The sequence below is a fragment of the Lactuca serriola genome, chromosome 8 (assembly GCF_051521515.1).
Source record: "Lactuca serriola cultivar US96UC23 chromosome 8, Lser_US96UC23_V15, whole genome shotgun sequence".
NCBI lineage: Eukaryota > Viridiplantae > Streptophyta > Magnoliopsida > Asterales > Asteraceae > Lactuca > Lactuca serriola.
The window spans coordinates 249,529,810-249,556,314 of NC_136415.1; the positions used below are offsets into that span (position 1 = coordinate 249,529,810).

Consider the following 26,505-nt stretch of genomic DNA (forward strand, 5'->3'; position numbering starts at 1 on the left):
GATGTTTATTCCCAGAAACTCCTATATTTTCCATAAACAGAATTATAGTCGTAAACGTTCCAAGATCCAAAAAGTATAAGTATAATTGCCATACTTAGCTTAATGATATGTAGTTTTATTCATAAGTAAAAATAGCTGAAAATGTGTTTGCACTGTAACCAGATGTGATGTTGATACCCTCCTATGGTCACTTTGTACATACAAGTTATTTATAATCGAGGTTGAACAGGCACTCGAATGGGTGAATCTGCCTTAAGCCGACGGAAATCACACATTCCATTGTCTACCAGACATAAATTTTTATATAACCCTGACGTATGCGCTAAATAGCCACAGTGTGAATACCCCTGTAAGACTGTTTGAAAATATATCATTACATAAATATTTAGTTAATGCTTATTGTGAGTGTTCATTATAACCATGCTAATATGACTAATGACATGCATGAACTTTATTCAGACGTCGAAAAGTTATGACGTTCGTCACTCTAGACTTACGGGTATAACTGTAGCGAACATGTGATGTGCGGGGTTGTCAATCCCATATAGATCTATACACAAAACTCATGCTCTCCCTATAGGAGACTCTGCTTATAATTTAGGATTTTAACATGTACCATCTTTGGAACAATGAAGGAGTTTCTCACGAGTTATGTTGCTCAAATATAAGTTGAGAAAAGACAAATACGACTTGTGTTGGTGTGACATGAACCGTGATTCAAACATAGTCCTTAGCTATGATGGTAATGCAACAATGACTCGGGTTATGTCTTAATTTTTCTTCAATATCATGACCGGTACATCTTCTTTTCATGCTCCAAAGCTCCATGCTCTATGCTCCAAGCTCCAAGTTCCATGCTCCATGCTCCATGCATCCAAGCTCCACGCTCCATAATGCCTGCAAAACAAATAACAAATAGTGAAGTACCAGACATTCTTAATGAAATATGCAATTGCCCAAATAATCAACTAAATGCAAGACTTATGAAGTAGAATGCTATGAAAGGACGAAAATAAACATGCAAAATAGGTGCATAAAATGCACCTATCAACTGTTAAGAACGTTCTAAGGTTTTACCGAAGAATTGGTTGTTTGTGGATAGTTGGAAGTATGATATTGTTTGGAAAGGACCATACTGATATGTTTTAGATTTAGATGATTCTTGGTTAGAATTGATGGTCATATGGGAATATGGAAATGTTTCCATAACGAGAGATCGTTTCAAAATCTACATGTGAGTTGGAAACTTTAATGCAAAAAATGTTCAAGGAGTGCACCTTGAATTTGAGACTTCATAACCATGGAGTTGTTCTGAGTAACAAATTCAATTGGAACATTATGTAATGTCGAAGGCTTGGTCTCTTTGACTTAAGAACCTTGACATCACATAAAGACAATGCATGTAAAGATGAAATTCCAGTACATCTTAGATGGTGATAAGAATTCGGAATTGTGAATTGAGCGTCGTTAGAAGTAATGTGCAGTCAATCTGTTCATAAAGGAAGGACCATCAAGAGGCATAGTATGCATGTTCATGACATGGCATGACTAATGTTATCTAATTTTAATGGTTAGTTGATTACTTGAAACATTACACAATGAATAAATCCATAAATTTTATGGTGATTATATGGGTATGATACCCTTGGTAATTAATTAATTGTTATGTTTCACTTTGCATGTTTTACTTCCCTGACTAATTTTGATATTATTCAAAATTCCAAATTCGTTTATACTTTTGGAAGTAAGTAGTGAATTAAGATTGTCATGGATTGATTGCAGATTGTCGATTGAGGTTAAGACATTGCAATTGGAATTGTTATGATATTCATGAGTACTTTGAAAACAGAGATTTTAAGTATTGGAGAAACCCACGCTTAGAGATTACTTCATGGATTCAATCACAAATAATTCTAAGATAATAATATCTTATATACTTAAAACAGAGATATATAGTTCATAATTTACAGATCAGTTGTGCATTGGTTTGCTCAAACGCATCTCGTAACCGGATGTTATAAAGGGTAATTCCATATGTGATTGGATAAGTAAATTGTATGATTCTATAATCAATGTAATTCGTTCCTTTTGCTTGAATAAGGAAAATCGATATATGTGAGTCCCTTGGTGATTTGAGTTAATCTATGAAAACCCAGGCACCTGGTCTGGACTAAATTAATGTGTTCGATATTATAGTCTAAATTGATCACAAATCGGGAAATCGGTAAACATAACAAATGAACATGAGGTTGATCATTTAATCCATGACTCAGATCATAACATATCTTATAGAACGAAGATCACTTATCTTAGGGCCAATAGTTGATTTGAATCAGAGTTTAGCAGTGGCTTTAGAAAGCACTCTTTGCGTTTTAATTCAAGGTTTATACTTGCAACTGTAGTTACAGACTTATCTAAGTGAGAAACTTTTGTATTAAGGTGTCTAAGCCAATAACTAAATTGGTATATTCTTGAATTAGAAGTAAATTCCTTTTTGGGTTGCCCTCAAAACTAGTATTTGGATAGAATGACTTTTGGAGGAAGAGGTTGATTTGTTAATTTATTATATTATAAATAAATTAATTAGAAATTGAAATAAATGATTTTTTAATATATTATGAGATTAATATATTAATTAGAAATAGTATTAATTAATAATTAATCAGAAATTAATTGGAATTAATTGGATTAGTTAAAAGTGCAAGGACTAAAGCTATAATTATTCAATAGTTGAACAAGAAGGTATTCCAGAACCTTCCAACCCCTTGAAAGAAATTAAGGAGGGTTTGTAGGATTTTTGGAATATTCCTTATAGATAATTAGAAAACTAGATAATTCCGGATTTGAAATAATATTATTTTATTTCAAATTAGGGTTTCTATGGTTTTCCTATCAGCTATAAATAGGGTCATTTGACATCATATTTTTGTACACCACATACACACATACAAGAACCGTAATTTTGTTCTAGCCTCATCTCTCCTCAAGTCTTCTTGCTACTAGGGTTTTAGGTATAAGGCATTAGAGACATCTATTCCTTTGGTGCTAGCTTTCCAAGCTCTTGAAAAAGAAATATATTTTGATTATTTGCAATAATAATCAAAAGGTATGTAACCCTAATTTGATGTGAAATTTGATTTCATAGCCTCTCTCCTAAGGTTTCTTGATATTCCTTGTTAGTTTCTATTAATAGAGAAAACATAGATCCTTTCTAGGTTGCATGTGAAATTAAGGGTTTAAGTGTTTTTTTTACCACATGATTTTTACAATAACCTTGAAAACACATCAGTTGCTATCTTTTTTGTGTTCAAAATCTGATAAAAAAACCTTTTTACATATCAAAATCCTATACATGATGTTTTCCAGAAAATATAATGTATGGATTCTTTTTGTAACTGTTTTATATGTCACGATGACTGTTTCTATAATAAACTCTCCCACATGGACCATTTATTTAAACTTATGTATGAATAACTTGGGATTCATTTCTCTAGTATAAATAGTGGCGGAGCCTCTATCCCCAACTTTTTTTTACTTATTAATACATGTATACAAACGTATCTCGTATTCTAATTTAAAAAAAAAAAATCAAATACCGATTTATGTCCCCCGGATTTTAGGCTTTTATATACATCTAACTGATTTAAAGAATTCGTACCGATCTTAATAATTTATAGACTAATAAATTAGGAAGCTAAACAAAAATTTAACATCAACCCCACAAATCACTGAAAAAATCAACAGAAATTAGGAAGCTAAACAAAAACTAACATCAAACCCGAAATCACTGAAAATTCAAAACCGATATTATCAGGTTGACAATTAATTCGAAAACTAGAACTCTATACAAAAACCAAATAACTTATTATAATGTAAGAACTTATTTCCTCAAAACTTTGAACAAATGAAAAACCCCTAAAAATCATAGCTTCCATCGGAGAAGGGATTCTCAAGCCCCACCAGATAACATCACAGTCGGCGTTGTGCTAATGTCCATCTGCTCTCTGTCGTTTGTCACACATGTCATCTATTCAAAGCAGCGACCTCCGATGTGCATTGCACTTTCCTGTATGTCGTCTTTTTTCTCTCTTTATCTCACTGGTAATATTTAGTGAAGAAGGTTTTGAAGATATGAAATTATGAATTCTAAAATAGTAACCATAGATTCTGAAAAGGTAAAAGGAGGCTGACAGCTTTCTATTATTTATTATTTTTAAAATTATTATTACTTTAGTAAATAAAACATATTAGTGGGTTTTACTATTGAAAGATGCTGTTTGTTAAAATTTTAAAAAAGTATTTGTTCATTATTTTATTTTAATAATATTTAAATGTTAATTAATTTGCTGGTTGTTAATTTTACTTCAACTTTTTGTAAAACAATCTTAATAAAAGAAAAATAATTAACTTTTTGAAAAAAATGTTTGTTAATAGTTCTTAATGTTATTTAATTATTTTTATATATTAGTTAATTTTTTATTTAGTGAACATTGACATGAAATAACAATTAACTTATCGGGTTTAAAAAACTTGTAAGTACTTCTCAAAATCCCAAAAAAATTATGAACGATGGTTTTTCAGTTCGGCCCCTTAGTTTTGGTGTATGTGTTCCACCCCTGAGTATAAAAACGTAATAACAAGGTATACATATTAATCTGATCACAATTGTATATATAATGCATATAAAAATGTAATATCTTCATTAAAAGTTTGTAGCTTTTTGCATTTTTTAATTATAGCCCAATATTTCAAACTTTGAATCTAAAAGATCTTTTTTGTTTTAACATTGATAAACAATATTCAATCAATAGTTAAACGTGTTCTTTGTTTTTAATAAATGAAAACTATTTGTCATGAACTAATTACAAAAAATATTAATATTTAATTACTTTCTGTAAACTAATTATCGAAAGATATTAATAATCTCTTAAAATTTTAATATTTTAAGACACTTTTTTTTATGTTCTCAACCTTGCAATACATAATTCATTTTTTAACAATGTTGTCAAATAATAAAGTTATATCTTTAATAATAATTAAACACATATTAAATAAAAAATAATCATAATTATGGCCACAACATATATGCATATATACAGTATACAAATTAAGTTTTTTCTTACAATATCCCTCTATATAAAAATTCATTTTATCAATAATACAATAAATGCTAATATACTTCAATTTTTATATCTAATACTAATATAGCATACATCTTACTTTGAGTTCTATTTCCTTTTTTTTCTTTTTAAGCATTGTACTTTTAAAGTACAATGTTATATGATTGTGTATGTATTTGAAGTACATTGCCATTTTATTGTCAACTTTCCTTTAATGTGCAGTTGTATTTTGACTTTCTTACTTGAACTTTATTCTTCCAAATATTTTTTATTGTCAAAATTACTTTGTGTTGGTTTTAATTATGGTTCGAATTGCTAAATTGAAAATCTAAGTTTGAAACATAAGTACTTAACTTTTAATTATAACAGAAGTACCTAATTTTTTAATAAATTAAAATAACATAACCTCAAATACATAGATAACCAAATTCAAAATTCCATTAAATTACATCCATAATCTTTAGAATAGGGCATAAATAATACAAAATCAAAGAATTATAGGGCTCATAAAGCAAAAATGTTATCCGGGATATTCCAGATTGATCATAAATTATGGCTATGGAAGCCAATACCAGTTTTTGTTTACTTTGTACATATATGAAGACTGGTATCTCCCTTTGATCTTAACCATATCAATGATCGAAAGACTTAAATCCAAAAGCCAACGTGGTACTTATTTGGAAAATAAAATCCATCTCTTATTTAATCATATTAATGAAATTTATATTTTGACTAAATATGAGCCTAATTTATAGCATTTTCAAAATTCAAATTTTAACCATATACTCACACAGAATTTGCAAACATACCTGATTCTTTCTTCCACACTTAAACAACTTTAATCTTTTCTTTTTAACATCTTCTGACTTGAGTATTATCTACGACGATAAAAATCCTGCAAATCAAATAGCAAAATCAAACAAGTAACTTTCTCTATCTAGATATTCATGTTGTGTTAACAAAACAAACAAACGAAAACTTTATTTAGTGTTTTAACTTCAATCTTGTTGTCATGAGACATCCAATACTCCATACCTTCAGTCGACCACAATTACGAGCGATTGACATCTTCTTATTCTCAATGTAAATTTTTCTTCATTTTCCAATTGTTTCTATGGATGTATACTATTCTGTTTTTTCATCTACACAATGGAAGAAAGAAAGTTAGGGTTTGAGTAATGTAGCTGGAACACATGTAGTGGGAGCAGAGGTAGCTAGTAGTGGCGGAATATTCTATGACATTGAAAAATTTAGGGCAGGAAACAAAGAATAGATGGATTGCAGTATCGATAAAGGGAAATGTCTAATATAATCATAAAAATATAAGTCACAATTTTTTATTTTAATAATATTGAAAATGAATACCTATTGTATAATATATTTTTATTTTCATATTTTTATATTAATTTGTTAACAAAATATCAACTAATGCAATTATTTTTCATCATAATAATTAGATTTACATATAAACGGTTTTTTTTCTAATATAATCATAAAAATGTTTTTTAGGTATTTTTACATGATTGATAATAAAAATATGTACATAAAGTTACAAATAAATGATGTGTTATATATCGGGTTTCAGTTATGTTACTGAAAAACATTGATAAAAAAAAAAAGATGATTTATGTAATGGTACTAGACTACAAATGATGTCTTTGGGAAAATATGTAATCGAGGCGGTTATCATTTATCATATCTAGAAGTAATAATGGAAATTAGACCTTTATTCCAAGAATGTCCTTAACTCCATATAAAAAAAATCTCACTCAAATTCCAAGAAGACAATTTCCATTGGTCGTTTGTTTTTTAATGACAATTAACAAGATTCGATGACAATTAACAAGAGTCAATGACAATCCTTATCTAAAGTTGGTTTGTTTCTTAAAGATTTGGTTTTTACACATGGTTAATTGTATGTTGCCTTATCTAGAGTTAAAAGTAGAGAATGACTAAAATTGTTAATTTTAGACAAGGATGCTAGACCTACAAATAAAACTTCTAATGTTGTGTATAAACAAGTTTTTAGAAATTTGTAAATAGTTTGTAGAATATTATTTCTTATAACATTTTTTTAATAAAACTTTATTGTTAATTTTCATTTGTAATTTGTTATAGTTTAACATATATGTTTATTTCAACGACTTAATTTTCTAATTTGCCATATATCAATTTTAATTTACTGCACATATCGTTTGCACATATTGTCAGTTGTTTTATTTTTATAATCAATTTAACATTTCATTATAGAATATGATTTCCTTTTCATTAATTATACTTATATTATATATTAAAATTATCCTACTTAGCTACAGTAAACCTCTTAGTTTTTTTGACATATTTGGTCCAACTATTTGCTCTATATCACAATTGGTCCAGTTCTTTTTTAAAATTACAATTCAGAGACTAGCCAAACTGGCTCTTTTTTGGCTGACTGGTTTGGAGCCGATAGGTCTGGGGCTTTGATGGTGGCTGATTTCTTTCTTTGGCTACTCAATGGAACTATCATCGGCTTGATTTATACGTGTTATTTCCTCGGTGAACCCATCGCCTATACACACTGGCTTTTGATACGTGTTATCTCTTCCTCTTCCCCACCTGCGTTTCTCACTCCTCTTTTCTATCCAATGCTTCTCTCATGGTTTATAGAAACACCGATTTTATATTAAATCCACTATTTTCCGATCATAATTCTTCTTCTTCACCCCTTTACCGGCTTAAACTTTTACCATCGACTTCTGGATAACGTTCTTATCTGTATCTGTTTTTTCTCCCACGCGATCATTCACCCTTTCTTTTTGGAGCCTTTGGATATTCTTATCCCGTTCTTCCACTTCTCTACTATGCCGGACGCATATTCTTCAGGTGTTTATTTGTTGATTTCTGTTTTTTTTTCGTTCTTTACTTCGATTTGGGGTTGTCGCGTGTTTTTTTTGGGTCTTCTTTGTCAATCGACGTATTTTTATTGAGCCCTTTTTCAATCCAGTCTTCTTATCAGATGTATGCCCAAAATTGTCTGTCACCATGCATCCAATCAAACGCTTACAGGGGGTTAAAAGGACACTGATTCCGACTCTAATCTTATGAATCTTATGCTTCATCGGTATGGTAAGGAAGCAACGCAGCTCCAAACTTTATGTCACCGATGAAGCCATCGATTTCATTGACTTCTTCAACCCTAAAACACCACCTCTAACCGGTTTGTTTTCGGTTCTCCATAAATTCTCAGACGCCGTCAACAAGCCTGCCACCACCCATGGATGCGAGAGCATAGAAAACGATGTATAAAACGATTCTCGCACGCTATAAAAATTCTCTTCCTCTCGGTCCTCTCTAGCACTTTCGAGGTAAATACAAAATATATTTCGCCCAATAACTGGATCTGCGTTCTCCTTCTTCTCTTCCATATTCAAAATATATATTGTTTGTTTCTGTAGATTACAACCACGAATTGAATCTCTTTGCCAGGCTGCTAAAGAAACAAAATACCAGTTTATATGCACCAACTGTTTGATATAATGTCTGTGTGAAAGTTACAATTCTTTATCAAAATTTATCGGCGTAAATATGAGGTATGGTTCTCTATCTGATTAAATACAAACTTGAAGTAAAACATAGTAATTAATTAATCCTTTTCATTTACTAATTTCTCCCTCAACAAATTATTATAGTTCATTCTACTTCTTTTTAGGAATTGTTAAGATTGTTGCATTAAATAAAACAAAATGTTATTGAAGTCGCTTTATTTGTATGCTAACATATGTGGTATGTATTTGTTATAATCAGTTTCATACATTTGTCTTCTGTATATGTGTTATGTGATTGATGGACATACTTAGATTAGAGTTTTAGATTTATAATTAGGCTGTAGAAAACACAATCATATACTGTATAAAGAATAATGGAATTGAATAATAGTTCATCTTGATCAACTAATAGATAAGTATCGTATTTTCTAAATGAAGCTTTAACCATATTTCAGGTAAATTTTTACTTTTTAGTTCTTTAATTTTAAAATTTAACCTTCACGATCATAAGGATCAAATGGTCATTATTCAGACGGATTTCTCTTATAAAGATAATAAGTTTTGAAGAGATGACAGCAAATAGAAGTCTTAACATTATAAGATGTAGTTATGTTTTTTGATATTATTACCAGAAATGATTTGTGATTCTTTGTAAAATATAACATATTGATTTAAGTGTTAAATGATATGAATTTGCGTGTTCTTATCCTCTTGAGAACTAACACTCTTTCATTTTTCATGATTATATGAATTACTATTGAAATAATATATAAATGACATAACTGTGAAGGTGCAGATGCCCTCAAACTTTGGAATTCTCTAATTATATTGTCTTTATTGTTCACCAACCTTTTTCTACACTTCCTTTAAATTGATCCCATTGCACACCAAAACTGGCAGGCTCTTCATCTAAAAGTAAACAGTTAGATGGAGAATTCGTGGTAATAGAGTTAAGAGAGCAGAATAAAAAGAAGGGTTATCTTGGAATTTAATTGGAAAACTTTACAAAAGGCAATACTTTAAATCTGGGAGCTCTCGGTATTTCATGTAAAACTAATTTTAGTTGCAAACTTTACATACGCATTTATGACGATTTCAAAAGTTTTGGTCGTACAGATAACCATGAAGCAGAAGTTCAAGTTTTGGTCCTTACCTATGGAAGAGACATGGCTCATTGCTCCCACTGCTTGATTCTATGGGGTTCAAATGGTGCGGACAATTTTTACTATTTTAATTAATTGGGTAGATTTTTCAAAATACAATTTCTTAAACGAAAGTACATTGGTATTTGTTGATGTAGATGGAAAGTACATGATGGAAATTGATCGGGTTCTTAAACCGGGTGGGTATTGGGTCCCGATGACATTTGGTGAAAAAACATTTTATTTTATTTATTAATTCTTGAATTCAACAAAAAAATTTATAATTTTTTTTTATATTACAGGTACAAGAAAATGGAATCGTGTGCGAGTCCTAGAAGCGGAGGTGATTAGGTGGCGATTGTTGAACAACTTTATGATGCGGACCCATCAAGCATAGTTACCGGTTTGATTCCGGGTCTGTCGGTTGAGAACTATATGGAGGATGTTAAACAGATGGAATAGACATGGGAATTGTTATAAACGGATGAATGGAATAATTGATTCCAGAAGGTATCAGAATGTAATGGATATGAATACAAGGATTTGCAGTTGGAATTCATCCGTCCAAGTTGTGGGTTATGAATGTTGTTGCTACTTCTAAGTGTGGCCTTATCGGCATATATCACAACTTATATATAATATAAAAATCTTTCAAAACTTAAAATTTATTAACTAAAAATTGATTATTAAATTAGAAAAGCATTAATTAATTAATAATATTATATTCCATGTGTGAAATGTTTTCGAAGAATGCAAAGAAGGTATAGTAAGCACATTGTTCGTATTTAGCTGTTCCATTCATGGATTTTTGCACGAAAGGGTTCTTAAATGTATGATTTTTGCACGAAAGGGTTCTTAAATGTATGAAGGTTGAAATTCTATCCCCGCGGAGCGGGGTAACCCTCTAGTTCACAAATAAAAATTGTTCCATATATCTTGAAAAATAATTTCACGTACTTATTTGAATCAATGATTAAAATTTTACATAAATTAAAAAACATAAATCTTTTAAATAATAATTTATTTAAAACAATTGATTAATAATTATGAGTTTTCACTAAAAAAAAACTAATTATAAAAACCAACTGGGGTTTTCATAGGCTATAACTTAGTGTTGTAATACAAAGAAATGGGGTTTTCATAGGCTATAACCTAGTGTTGTAATACAAAGAAATGAAGGTAGGATGCCTTATTTGAATCAATGATTAAAATTTTACATAAATTAAAAAACATAAATCTTTTAAATAATAATTTATTTAAAACAATTGATTAATAATTATGAGTTTTCACTAAAAAAAAACTAATTATAAAAACCAACTGGGGTTTTCATAGGCTATAACCTAGTGTTGTAATACAAAAAAATGGGGTTTTCATAGGCTATAACCTAGTGTTGTAATACAAAGAAATGAAGGTAGGATGCTATAATATGCAAACAAATGATTAAAAACTCTTTAGTACTCACTGAACCCTAATAAGTTCCCAAATGGACATCACTAGAGTATCTTTACCAGTCCCGAGGTAAACATTTGTCATCTCAACTGCATGATTGATTTCCTCATCTCTCTCACTTCAACTGACTTTATTGCAAGTTGGTCAATAGAAACCTATACATTTACAATTACAAGAACAAACAAAATGAGTATGTCTAATAAGTAAAGCAAATATGCATGGTATCTATTATGTACAATAAGGTTGCAACCTAATTTGTAATATTTATATTTTTTACGACAAAATTAGGGGTCGTGCCAAGAAATAAAAATGGTATTTCATATACTTGTGTATGATAGCATCATACTTTGAATCTTATAAAGTCAAAATTTGGTTACATATCTTGGATTTTTTATTTGATTGATTGAATTTTGTTTTTAGTTTAATTTTTAATTTTTAATTTTTATATTATATATTTTCCAAACCTCGATGCTCTTGATGATTTTCTTGAGTAAGTGGAAGACGAATCAAAGCTTGAAGATAAGGAATATGACTTAGACAAATATTTGAAGAACCTTGGAAGATGGTTAGCAAACATCTGACCTGACGAACCATAACAAGATCCAACCGAGTTACAGGAACTAGAGCTAGAAGAGGAATAGTAGTTTAATCCAAAAAAAGATTTGGAGGGGCTAGAAAGGTTGTTATTAGGGGACTCATATGATGAACACAAACAAGTTGAAAAGCAGGAACCGCAACACGGTTTGATCATTACCACAACGCGGTACCCTGATTTTCCTGGCGTGTTTCAAAGCATGGGGCGACGATTCTGTCTTTAGAGAGAGTTCTCATGTCCTATTCATTTCTGATAACGATCTAACCAGTTCCAGCCCTTGTCGAATTTCCGGGATTTAATGGATTCACGCTCGATTGTTCGATTTTAGAAACAAAAAGTCAAATTTTACGAAATGGTCCAAAATGAGTATTAAGTGCAATGAATGGACTAGCAATGAGAAAATTAGAAGTTTATTAAGTTGAGACTCCAACTCAAGACTCACACAAAAAGAAGCGGTTATTGGGAGGCAACCTGACTTTTAAATTAGTTTGCATTTTCTTTTCGTTTTAGTTTTTATTTGTAAAATTTCTATTTTTAGTTTTTTTTTGGAATAAAAGTGCTTTTGATGACTATTATTTTTGCTGAAAGAAACTTTCAAATAGTAAATTGATGATGGACAAAAATGCAAGAGTGGGATGGATTATTACGAGAAGAAAGCAACAGATGTGACACACAAATAAGTGTGAGGTATACATTTCACATGGAGCAAACTAGGGAGTCTAATGAGTTTTCAATGCTCTTGATGGGGGACAAAATGGTACGAGGTTCGAGAAATTAGATACTTCTAGATTATTCGATTCATTCAATGATAAAGAATTTAGATCTTTTCACGAAGACGTATCGCGAGCCAAGCTAACCCATGAAACGATTTACTATTACATAGCGACTATTTTTCCCAACATGAAGAGTGCAATGTGTCAATTCTTATTGCGTGTCATGACAGATTTTCTCGCAGTTGAAGTTCCAGATTTTTGCAGAAACCACGTCGTGGTACACTATTTGCCATGAGTGGCAACACCACATTCAAACTTTTTTAGTGTTAAAGTGTAGTTGTCTGCAACATATTTATTTGACACAATTCACTAAATTTCAACAAGGATGTTCACTTCCACAAGTATTCCAACGAACAAAGTCAAACTTAGTATTGATAAGCAACCTACGACAATCATCCTGTCTCGCGACTACATATACAATGAGATTTTGTTCATTTCCCCTCTTTTATTTTATATGCTTTAATTGTTTTTATACAGTGATGAAATTGTATCACTTGAAAAATATCATACTAGGTTGAAATAAAAAAATAATGAAAATGCTAGATTTAGAAAAAACAAAAATATAAAGACTTGAAAAGTTGTCTAAATTAAAAAATCTAGAAAATATAAAATATTGTTGTGTTAGAACTACGTTTGCTAGCATTGTGTGAGATAATTTGATGCGAATTTAAAGGTTTTATTTAGCTAATTTTTTATAGTATATTTGTAGCTCTCTAGTTCTATTGAAATCATGAGACAAAAACATAAATTGGTGTAGTTTGAGGGACATAATATATATATATATATATATATATATATATATATATTTCTTTGTGAATACCTAGACCCAATAAAAAGCCTTCTGACGATTTATATCTAGGTCCTTTTTTGTTAAAATAAAACAAGTCAAGTTTCTAAGTTTATCTGTTTAATTTCTGCATTTTAAGTTTAGTTATATAAAATAAATAATTAACAGTTCATGAGTGAAACCTATCTCTGGCCATTGAGACTTAGCGAGTACTCCCTCCAGGGATATTTATATCTAACCACCTATTTGTAAAAGCTTGAATGGATAGGGAAAAAAATCTCTACGCGGGTTTCATCGAAAGTCGTGGGTTCCATTAGTTACCTAAGGAATTTCGAGTACATTGTAGTAGCAATAAAGTGTTAAATTATTTGTTTGATTATATATGTGAAACTTGAAGTTAAAATATTGGAAAAGATTAAAAAATGTAAAAATCTGTGAGAAAAAGGGAAAAAGAGAAAAGGTTCCACAAAAATACGAAGAAGTTGCAATAAAAGTGTAGATTTTTATGTCAATTATTATATATAGTATTTTTCTTTTTAAATTCGTGTCACTTGAAATTTGACAACTACTTTTGAAACCAAAGGGGTTAAATAAAAGGGAGTAGGTGTTAGTGTAACGTCCGCAGATTCAGGCTACTCAATTTAGAGACAATAAGCATCAAAAATGACTTTTTGATAAAAATTATTAAGAATAAATAATATTAACCAAATTTATAATATATATCACAAGGATTCCGTATATATATAAAACGCTAAAATCCAACTTATAACGAAGAAGTTATGACCCGTCGTAGTTTTGCGACAAAAATAGCACAACACTGCGTAACGTAAAAAGTGAATTTTTGATAAACTACCTTTTAGCCTTAGTAAACAAAAGTCGTAGTATACGTTAAACTGAGAACGTATATAAAAAGAACGTCCAAATCTGACTTCCTTTGAGGAAGTTATGATTTTTCTAAGAATTAGTGTAGCGGTACACAACCTGAAAATCGACTTTTGTATCGATCGATTTTTAGCCGACACAACCTAAATGACAATTGAAGATCTCATTAATAAGAACTCAACGATATACAGACAGTCGAAAACGGTGTCCGTATGTAGAAGTTATGAATTTTACACAGTTGTTAAAATGTAATCTTCTCAGACTATTAAATTAAAATCGGTCAAGTATTAGCCAATGAGGTCAAAAGGAAAGTTGGAGATCATGTCAATAGCTACGTGTGGATATAAAGAACGTTAAAAACGGAGCTTATATGCAAAAGTTAGGATTTTTTAAAATTGGTTGTTTTATCTGCGTCCAATGCCACGTGGCAGCACCAGACAAAGCCTTGGTGCCTACGCAATGTCACAACAAGAACCCCAGACAACCTATAAATAGAGGCCCAAATCATCAATTTTCTTCACATCTCAACACTTCTTTCTCTCTCAATACTCCAAACCTATCCCTCCCCTTCCCAAGTATTTCCTAGGTGCTAGAGGCGAGTCTGGGAGCACCAAAAGGCTCCGAGAAGAAGAGCTTTCGACTCGGAATTTCTGCCCCCGCAGAGCCCATTTCCTGGCCAATCCTCCTACTAAGTGAGTTATGTTTACCCTACTTTAAGTATATAGCCGATGAATAAGTTCAATATCGTTATTATGAACTTATAAACAATGTATGTATTATAAAATATAATATACAAAGTGTTATTACAATATCTTTTAACTACTCGCAGTTAGAGAGAATCTGGTTTGAAGGGCCACATAGGGTTGTTGGATTTCAGAAGTGTTATAATGCCAAAATGGTCCTGCCCTCTGGTGTTTCATGTCTGGCCCCTGTGTACATAGTAGTTGAAAAGTATTGTTTAACATTTATAAAATAATATCGTTCGTAAATAGTCGCAATAAATATTAGACTAAAATCTAGTGATAACAAATACTAGGTTTCATCGAAGGAGAATAAAATTGTTTGAAGCGAAGCACTGCCCGAGTTTGGAATCATCACTTTAACAAGTGAATGCATAGTCCCTTTCATGAATATGATTTTAATACAATTATTAATTGAAGTACTAAATATATGTTAAAGAGTTTATGTGTGAGTGCATAGTCTCTTTCATGAACATGATTTTAATACAAATATTAATTGAAATATTAAATATTTGTTAAAGAGTTAAATATAAGTTAAAGAGTTTATGTGTGAGTGCATAGCCCCTTTCATGAACATGATTTTAATACAAGAATTAATTGAAGTATTAAATATATGTTAAATAGTTAAATTTATGTTAAAGAGTTTATGTGTGAGTCTATAGTCCCTTTCATGAACATGATTTTAATACAAATATTGATTAAAGTATTAAATATATGTTTGTGTGTGAAATATTTGACATTGCCTAAAATATGTGTTAATAGCATATATGATAATATATGATGATTTAGGATACAGAGTAAACCTAAATTAATTAAGAGGAACATTAGTTACTATCTCCGTATGAGTATCAGTGAGATATATTGTAACGCCCTTAGATTCGTGCTAGTCAATTTAGAGACAATAAGTGTCAAAAATGACTTTTTATGTAAAATTATTTAGAATTAATAATCTTAACCAAGTCATAGTATATGTCACAAGGGTTCCGTACATATAAAGAACGCTGAAATCCGAGGTATAACGAAGAAGTTATGACCCATCAAAGTTTTACTACTAAACCGGCACGACACAACGTAACATAAAAACTAAATTTTGATAAATTACTTTTTACCCTTAGGAATCTAAATGAAAGTCGTAGTATATGTTAAACCGAGAAGTACATAAAAAGAACGTCAAAATCCGACTTCGTATGAGGAAGTTATGATTTTTCTAAGATTTAGCATAGAAGTGCACAACCCGAAATTCGAATTTTAGATCGAACAATTTTTAGCTGACACAACCTAAATGATAATCGAAGATATCATTAATAGGAGCTCAACGACATAAAGACAGATGAAAACGGACATCAGATGAAGAAGTTATGGAGTTTTAACGTACTTTTTCTGTCCCGGCATGTTAAAAATATAACTTTACAAATAAAGTCAAAATTAGCCAAGGGGGTCTAAACGAACGTTGTGGGGTATGGTCCCGCCTACGTGTGGATATAAAGAAAGTAAAAAATGGAGCTCATATGGAAAAGTTATGGATTTTAGAAGATAATTAGCTTTTAGAGTAACCAGCAAGTGACATGTGGCGCAATCTGAACTGCACCTTCTTCCCCACGGCTTTGCATGAGATCGTGACACGTGGCACATTACGCCCAGTGTAATTTTGAGTACGCTTAGTGTAATACTTAAAAACCCATTATGCTCAGTGTAATTCTTGAGTACGCTCAGCGTACTCGGCACTGGCAGCCTTAAAATAGAGGCGTAAATCACCCAATTTCTTCACACCACAACCCTTCTTTCCCTCTCAACACTCCCAATTTTTGCCTCCCAATCCCTAGCAACTTCTAAGTGCTAGCGGCGAGTCCCAGAGTGCCATAAGGCTCCGATAAGAAGAACTTTCGGCTCAGAAGTTCTGCTCATGCAAAACCCGGTTCTTCGCGAAACCCCTTTGTGTGTAACTTATGCTTATGCTACTTTTAGTATAGCTTATGTTTAAGTTCAGTATCGTTATTATGAACCTATAAACAAGATTTATCAGTGATTCCAAGTCGTTATATTGATTAATCTACTTACGAGGATAATGTCTAGGCTGTGATTTAGTGGGGTGTTTAAAGTGGGATTTCCAAACAGTATACTTCGTATACCAAACGGACCCTACCTCCAATATGATCCTACCTGGTTGTTCCTTACTTGATAGATCATGAAAGTAGAATTTGAATTAATGATGAATCTAGACTAATAATTAGTCGCAATAGAGATTAGACTAAAACTTAGCGATAATAATGCTAGGTTTCGTCGAAGGAAAATCTAATCGTTAGAAGCGAAGCGCTGCCCGAGTTTGGAATCATCACTTTAACAAGTGAGTGCATAGTTACTTTCATCTTACACATAGATATGAAGTATTTTTATATAAACTACGTGTTATGTGTGCATATTATGCTTTTACTTGATATCTATGCTAGATGAACGATCTTATACATGTTTTAAATGGTTTAAAACTGTATATGTATTTTATATCTACAAAATATGTTGGGTAAAACATGGGTTGATGAATGATAAGGATGAAAGCTGATATAGTGGAACATTTGAAGTTATTGACATAGTACGCTATAGGTGAACATTGGCAGCAATGGACTTAGTACCCTATAGATGAGCATTGACGGCTGTGCCACAACCTGTAGACGTTTTGATCTACGATGTACTCTAAACATCCTAGCAACTGCGCTCAAAGAGTAGTATCGGCAGTTGCGCCTAATAGAGAACATGATAACCCTAGTAGCTGCTCCCAAAGGACAATATCGACAGCTGCACCTAATAGAGAATGTCATAATTCTAGCATCTGCACCTAAATGATAATATTGGCAGTTGTGCTTAATAGATAACATTGACAGTTGTGTCATTAGGCAAATGATGGACTTCGTGCATATTCCTTAGGAGAATCCTTAGGAATGAATGACTGAATGATAATTGATTCCTAGGATAGAGCCGTAAGAAATAAAGAAGATAATGGGGATGGATAATTGGGTTTAATCTTTAATTATTAAACATAATTATATTATTGTGGGTTGAAAACCCTATAAGCTCACCAGGTTTCCCAACCTGACCCACTCAAGTTTATTTGTATCACAGGTGTTGATACGAAGCTACTTTACACTAAGAGATTAAGGACATATAGATCACTAGTGTAAATGAATGTAAGGTATGTTTATGCTTATGTTTCTGTATTAACAATCACATCCGGATGATTCGGGCTACATCCAAGCCAATAACAATGGTAGGAGTCCAAGCAATGATTCGGGCTATGATGGCCGAAGAAAGGGAGGAGATGAGGAAAATGTTGCTTAATATGGATGAACCTACCATGCCTGTTGAAAAACCAGAACTAAATGACGAACAGTCAGAAGAAGGGAATTACAGCAGGATTGTTAGTCAAGCTAAACCGCCAGTGCTTAAGAGGAATAACCAAGAGGAAGGGACCAAGAGAAACGGATGCAAGTATAAGGATTTCACAACTTGAAAACCATTGACTTTCACTCGGAAAGAAGATCCAATCTGTGTTATGGACTGAATCTTAGAGATGGAGTTGGCTTTCATAACATGTGGATGCAAAGGCAAGCTACAAACCACATATGCAGTGCGTCAGTTCAGGGGTGGTGTTGTTCGCTGGTGGAACACTTTGGGAAAGATCATGAGTCCCAATGAGCCACTACAACTGACTTGGGCAGAATTCCTAGTGCATTTCAAATGAAAGTTCGGGTCCGCCTAAAATTTGCTAGAGCTAGAGAACCAATTCCTAACGTTGAAGAAGGGCAACATGTTTGTTGACAAATACACTAATGCTTTCACCGACAAGGTGGAATTTGCTTTGCGCATCGTCCCTGAAGATCTAACGAAATTCAATAAGTATACAAAGGGACTACCATGGGAATATGTTGTGCCAGTACGCCAGACACCTACCCTCGAGGTGGCTATCTGGGCTGCTAAGTCCGTTGAAGAAATGATCAAAAGTAGAGCCACCAACAAGGTCGAAGTTGTCGAAAAGAGAAAGTTTGGAGGATCTTCAAGGTCCAACAAGAAGATAAAATGCTTGAAGTCTGGTTTGAAGAAGTTCGAAGGAGGAGGAGGTGAAGCAAGATGGTGTGATAAGTGCAAGAAGAAACACTTTGGAAAATGTAGCGAGAAGGTGACATGTTTCAAGTGCGGAAAGTCCGGGCATTACGTCGATGATTTTACATTAAAAAAAAGGTGTGTTACGGATGTAATGAAGAAGGGCACTTCAAGCAAGACTTCTCAAAGAGGGAAGGAGCTACAAAGCAAAACGCATTGCCAAAGCCGAAGAAAAAAGCATTCCATATGATCCATGATGAAGCAGATGACAATGCAAGGAATCAGGAATGAGGACTGATACCCAAAGATCAAGTTATGTGTTGGACTTAGTGTCTAAGCCCATAACTATAATTGGCATGTACTTAAACCGATTGTAGCATGGTCCTTTTGGGTTGCCTTCACTATTGCAATTTGATAGGATGAACTTTTGAGAATAAGGTTATTTATGATTTATTAATATATTACAAGTATAATATATTAATATGAAATCCTATTATTTAATTAGTATTGATCAAGAATTAATTTAGAATTAATTTAGTGATCAAAAGAGACTAATTAAATATATGGGGATTGATTGTGTAAATCAATGATTCTAATAGTGTGGGCTGATGATCCATGGTTATTTAGGATGGGCGAAACCAATGACATAATCCATTGATAGTCCATGGAGGGTAACCCATGGAGCCTAAGTATATGAAAGGTCATTAGGGATTACAAAGTGTAACCCTAACATTTTTCACACTATAAATAAAGTCCCCTAGAGGCAAAATCGGTTGCCTCATCACTCCAAGAGAGTGATACACGATTTTGAGCATGCTAACCTACTCTCTCAAGCCTCCTCTTGCATATGGTGTTTGTGAACCATTAGAGGCATCAAACGTTAGGTGCTCAAGATTTCAAAGGTCAAGAACTCTACCCTACTCAAGAGGTAAGCATCCAAACTAAGTTTTTATTATATAGCTTTAACTGTATGCTAGCTAGGGTGAATGCTTTGGAAAACAAATGCATGTATAATTAGAGAAACACATAGATTCAAAGCATTTAGGATATCATGTGCACCATAGGAGTATTATAATGCTCAAAACCCAATAGTGGTATGAGAGCCTAGGATTGTTTTCTATTATATTTGATGCTTATTGGTTTTTAAAGTTGAAAAAAATCGATTTTCTACATTCTGACTGGTGAACTCACTGAGTCCATTCAGAAACTGACCAACTCGATGAGTCCAGTTCATGCACTCACCGAGTTGGTGCTCATATGTGCAGAATTTCAAGTTTCTTGGCCTGGTTTGGATTAGGAACACTACCACAAACTATTTTGGATCATTGGAAATGTTTTTTATGATATTGTAGTGCTTGTACTCATCCAACCACAAGATAATTGTCAAAGTTTTAAAATAATTGTTGTATTATATGATAAACAAAATTTCTTGTAAATTTTTGACTTGAAATTATATTGTGTATGAGTTTATTTAGATTATGAATTATGTGATAATTTTAGTGGTTAGAAAACTGATCTAAATGAATTTTAATGACCTTTAGTGGTTAGAAAACTGATCTAAATGAATTTTAATGACCTCCATAACTTGTCATCAAGTTATGGAAAATGAAAAGAATCATACATTAAAATAGCATTAAACTCATATGTTATGAAAATGAAAGGACAATTGTCAAATATTAAGATAATAGGTTAATAATTTGTATTATTTGATATGAACTGCCTTGCTATATGAGTTAGATTAGATCAATAGAATACTATATGATAATTTTTCCTTGTTAGAATTGATCTAAATGTTCTTTAATGGGTTCCATAACTTGTCCTCAAGTTATGGAACATAACAAGTCTTATCATAAATGTTTTAATGAACTCCATAACTTGTCCTCAAGTTATGGATTATCAAGAGTCTTTTCATAAAACACACATTAAACTCATAAGTTATCGATATGAAGAGTTTTGAGAAGTTTCAAAACTTGCCCTCAAGTTTTGGAACTTGTAAAGTCTCACTTTTGAAACATTTAAATTCCAAACCTTACAATTTTAAAAGTTTAAAATTCAACACTTATACTTTATAATATTAAAAGTTAAAACTTATATATATGTATAAGACAAGTCAGTCTTACCATTAGTAGGCCTCATTCACAAAGCCGGTCTATAAGGGGGTATAAGGTTACTGCCTATAAAATGGCAGTTTAATGGGTGTCCACTCTCACCCACTGCTTCCTTGACTGGTGGAGGGTTGTTCGCCGAACGGGTAGGATAGGACATTAATTCTCCATCCTTAAAAGTATAATGATAAATATAATGTAACTAAACTTTTATTAAATTCCCAATCTTAGTTTCTTTAGGAAAATGTGAAAATGGTGCTAATCCATGAAATTGCACTTTGCACCTTGTTAAGTCGTTAGTGGAGCGTGTGTGGTTAACCGACACACCAATCTGGGACTAACAGCACGTGGCAAAGAGTAGGTTGATGTTAATCATAGATCAATCGAGCGTGTGTGGTTAACCGGCACATTGATTAGGTGATTTGTAATATTGGGTGTACCAAGCTAATTTCCATGGTTATTCACACCTTGTTTGTGATCCTCGACATCCCAGTCACAAACTTGAAGGGCACAATCGAGATTTAAATATGCCTTTGAAAAGTTCAATGAATCTCAAAGATCTAGGAATTTCAAACCAATTAAAACTTAATACTTTATTTCGTTTTTCATGGTGGAAATTGGTAAATCGTCATTTACCTACCTTCAAATATTTTACAATTGGATTACGGCATCCCTCTTCGCAATTGTAAAATATTGTGTTGGGTCCTAGCCTTAATGTTTCGTGTTATATTAAAGACTTAAATCAACTAAATTGAATTTCTCCCTTTATAGATGTCTAGGTCAAACAACTATGGTCTTCCTGAATCTGCTGGAAAATGATCATATTCCACAATATCATACTTCCTCAACCTCCTACCATTAATCCCCCTAACCTACAAGGTCAAAGGCTGAAAAAGTTCAAGGTCACTCAAGCCCTATTAGCTAGCAAACACCAAGATGGAAGGTTTGTGTGTTCACATATCTTGGGGATGAAGTCACACATTGACAGGCTGGGAATGTTAGGAGTCATTGTGTCGAGGAAGTTGGTTGTTGACTTGGTTCTTCAATCACCTCCCGAGTCGTATTGTCAGTATGTTAAAGACTACTGTATGACAGACTGTGACATGTCCTTTATCAATCTTACATATTTGTAAATTGCTGCTGAATCAAAAATGATTCGGCGCACTGGTAATGCAAATTTGATTGGAAGATCTGCTTCCCAAACTTCCATGGACATTGACAATGGAAACATTGGAAGTCCAGAAAAGATTTCTCTTTCCAAGGGAAAGGGAATGACTAAGTCTTATATTGTCCCATGTACCATTCCCAAAGAGTCCATTTGTTTCTTTTGCCAAGAGAAGGGAGATTGGTTGCGAAGCTGCCGTATCTACATGAAGGACCATAAGGATGGTAAATCCATAAAGTTTGACTCTTCTTCAAGTAAGTCCACTATCTAACTCTATTAAGTTCCTATTTGGAGATTCTTAATACATGATGTGACAGGGTCGCTTTTTGATGTTTGGTAGGATCAAAGAAAAGAAAGGAAGCTTAAATGAAGAGTGAGTTGAATCTGATCGTTAAAAGATGGATTTTGATCGCCTAATTCGATGCTCGGATTTTTGAGCTACTACTTAGGAGTTATGATAGATTCCTTAGAAATTTGTAAAAGCATAGTTTTCATATGTAATTGATTGTAAGGAAAAATTTTCCACACCTTTTATAAATAAATAAAATTTTGACTTTTTATCCCATTTATATTTCCTTGCAATGGCATTTGTGAAAATTGATGTTTGTATGTTTCTATTTTAGCAATATGGATTCGATACTTTCATTTGTGGTAGTGTCTAAATTTACCAAATAAGGAAAGATTCTCATCACCCAAGTTTCAATTGGACAGAAAATTGGAATCATGCAACTTGTATTGTATGATGAATGAGAACCTTCATCTTTGGGAAATTAGGACTAATTCCTTGTTCACATGTACATGTGAGTCAATTGAAGGACTAGGGAATCGGGTATACTTGGTTGTACGCTGGTCAGGTCCACTACAAAGAACAATAAGACTATTCGTCATGATTTACTAAAGCTTAGTAAATATGGTCATGCTTACAAGTTTAAGTATAAATCTGAATCATTGAAAAAGTTTCAATGTACATCAGGACGAATAAGAAGAATCAAATTAGGCAGAAAGATAAAAGTTTCTCCAATCTGAAATGATGGGAGGGTGCTTGAGTATTGTGTTTTATGATCATCTTAATGATTATGAAAACCATGTCAAAATTTGATCCTCTAAGGACATCTTAGTGCATTTATTTGGCTAAGAAGAGGAATCCGAAATTGTTGAAATTGTTAAATAATTAATATGAATCATACTTCGTTCCAAGATCAAATCTTAGAGTCATCCTCCAAGATTGTATATTGAGTGAAATATCATCAAATGTAGAATAAAATGTTTTCTACTCTTGTACATTTGATTGGTAAGTTGTAATGTTTTGGATAAAACAAAGATCAACTAAGACCGATTGTCAATAGTGCTTGTCTTGATAAGAAATCACACTAACTCTTGAATATTTTTTTGTCAAGTAATGTGCTTGACAGAGAGAAACTTATATGTCAAGAGGTCAGTGGGAGTCTTAAAGATCTTGAAAAGTTTCAAGAACTAATCAAGAGTAAACCTATTGTTAATCACTAGCACACGACTTGAGGTTTGTAACCTGTCGTGTTGACATATTCTTGTTTTTGTGCTCATTCTAGTTAAAGTTGACTATGCATGTGAGTTCTAAGAGTTCTCAATTGTTTTCATAACAACTTGGAAGACATGCTAGGCCCTTGTGCTTCCGAGAGGCAAGGAATTAAGATTGAACAAGTTCAGTCGATATAGGTTCGGATTTGTCACTAACCTTGTCTTGTGATTATGATTTTGAAAAATCACATGGATAGGAACACATAGACTATAAAAATCTAAGTGTCATAAGGTTTCTCTCCAATTCATGAAAATGATTAGGAGGAAAGACTTTCACTATGTAGATTTTAAGGAGATAGCATTTGTGATATTTGCATTCTCAAATTCTATTATGATTACGGCATCCCTCTTCATAGTTCGAATTGTGAGAAATGGCAAAAGGTCTAAAAATTTGAGACTTATTGCTGTCAATTCTAAAATTGTTTAGACACACATATGTGCTTCCTAATAAAAGGTGTGTGAGCTTAGGTAAAGGCTTATCGAAGCATCTCCTGTCGGAAATCTGAACTTTCGTAAGAAAGTCAACAAGTATTAATTTCTAAAAGTCCAGTTTATTTTTGGGTAAATGTCAAAGCTAGTGGGAGCATAAGTGTTATGCTAGTAAGATAATAATTATTATGCTAGTGGGATCATATTTATTATGGTAAGTATTGCGAGTTAGCCATGTTAATTATAGAAAACAAAGTTTCAATTCGCAAAGTTGCAGGGTTGAAAAGTTGTTTTGCTATAATTAAGGGAGTGGAACTTATACTTAATTTTTCAATTCTAAAAGCTTAGATTGAGTTTTTTACTCAAATTTAGTCAAAGACATATATGAATTCGACATAAGGAAATTCTGTATATGGACATGTTAATTGAATTCTCAAATTCGATTATGATTACGACATCCGTCTTCATAGTTTGAATTATGAGAATATGGAAAATAAAAATATTATAGCAAAAGACTAGTCAAGTATCATGTCTTTATGTAAGACATTATGAATCGTATCCCATATGCTTCGAGTATAGGATCAATCGCATATGCTACAATATTCATTTGTCCTAATTTTCCAAATGCCTAGGGCATTAAGAGGGAAAAAGGACTAGAACTGGATATGACTAAAGTTATTAAACAAATGCTAAGAACAATCCAAGCATCGCTAAAGATTGGTTGCTTATGGATAGTTGGAAGTAAATGGATGGACCATATTGACATTATTATGAATAGACATGATTCTATTAACAATGAGTTGTTATATGGAAAATATGGAAATGTTTCCATAATGAGAGTCGGATATCAAGAATATATGAGTAAGTTAGAAACTTTTATGCAAAGAAGGATGTTCAAAGGAATGTACTTTGAATTTGAGACTTCATCTCCATGGAATTGTTTTGTAACAATCTCCAGATGAATACTATGTAATACCATTGGTCAAGTCTTTGTGACTTTTGGTACCTATACATTACAAAAGGAATCTTTGCATAATAGTTTAGAACTAACACATTCTAGTAGTGGCAGGAATTTGGTATTCTTACACTTAAAGATTTGGAATTGTGAAATGAGTTTAATTGGAAATTAAATTGATTTATTTCACAAGGTGTGGATCATAGGTAAACATAGTGTGCATTCTTGTAGCATGGGATAACTATTGTTTTAATTCAAGTATTAAGTTGATCAATCGAAACATTATACAACGAATAATGAGTAATCAATATGGTGATTAAATAAAAGGTGTGTTTTATTTATGCTCAAATGTTTTGGGGCCATATAGGACTAGAATTATTCTTGTGTTTCACTTTGCATGTTTTGACTTCCCGAATAATAAGATTATTCAAACCATCCAGTCGATCATACGTTGGAAGTAAGTATGAAAGATGACTGTCATGAGTTGGCTTGTAGATTGTCTAAGCCATTAAGCATATCAACAGTTTGTTACACCATTCATGAGCACTTCTGAAATAAGATTTGAGTATTGGATCAACCCGCGCTCACTTGAATCACTTCATTCAATTTATCACGAGTGATCATGAGATGAGAATATCATATAAGTCTTCAAACCTAGATATATGAGTTGTTGACTATGAATTAGTTATGCATTGATTGTATGAAAATGCATCAGTAACTTGCTGTTATAAAATGTATCGTTGTGCATAATTTAATGAGTAGTTAGTTCAAGCATATAATGTCGAAGTTTATATGTTCCCTTTTATCTTAAGAGGATTAAAAGCGATATCTTGGGCCCCTCGATGATTCTGTTTTGACTTATGTGTCAGGCCTGGTCAGAACTAAATTGATGTGTTCAGTTATGTTTTATGTCAGGCGAATCAGAAATCGGGAAACAAACTGTTGGACAATAAGTATGACATTGTTTAATGTATTTGTCCAGCTGATATCTTGAGGAACATAGGATGATATGATCCCTTATATAAAGGATGCGTCACTAACTGGGTTAGAGTCGACATCGGCTTTTGAAAGCTTACAATTTCTAAGTCGGAACCTAGAGTTGCATTGGCAGTTATCGTTATTAGACTTATCTAAGTGGGAGACTGTTGGATTTAGTGTCTAAGCCCATAACTATAACTAGGATGTAC

At 32.3% G+C, this 26,505-nt stretch overlaps 2 long non-coding RNA genes across 12 annotated transcripts; one reads left to right on the forward strand and one right to left on the reverse strand.

The window, feature by feature from the left end:
* Nucleotides 1–3,767: 3,767 nt before the first annotated feature.
* LOC145070340 (uncharacterized) lies at nucleotides 3,768–6,392 on the reverse strand. Of its 2 annotated transcripts, none has more exons than XR_013689904.1 (3): nucleotides 6,156–6,392; nucleotides 5,930–6,015; nucleotides 3,768–4,098 (listed from the first exon to the last, which is right to left on the reverse strand). It is a non-coding gene; the product is annotated as an uncharacterized LOC145070340 (long non-coding RNA). The 2 variants fall into 2 exon arrangements; XR_013689902.1 differs by having other exon boundaries at nucleotides 3,768–4,616.
* Nucleotides 6,393–7,579: 1,187 nt separating this feature from the next.
* Nucleotides 7,580–10,453, forward strand: LOC145070812 (uncharacterized). Of its 10 annotated transcripts, none has more exons than XR_013690083.1 (6): nucleotides 7,582–7,985; nucleotides 8,107–8,467; nucleotides 8,558–8,692; nucleotides 9,548–9,856; nucleotides 9,948–9,989; nucleotides 10,092–10,453. It is a non-coding gene; the product is annotated as an uncharacterized LOC145070812 (long non-coding RNA). The 10 variants fall into 10 exon arrangements; XR_013690086.1 differs by having other exon boundaries at nucleotides 7,583–8,467; nucleotides 9,548–9,694; nucleotides 9,750–9,856; XR_013690088.1 differs by having other exon boundaries at nucleotides 7,583–8,467; nucleotides 9,548–9,685; nucleotides 9,750–9,856.
* The last annotated feature ends 16,052 nt before the right edge of the window (nucleotides 10,454–26,505 follow it).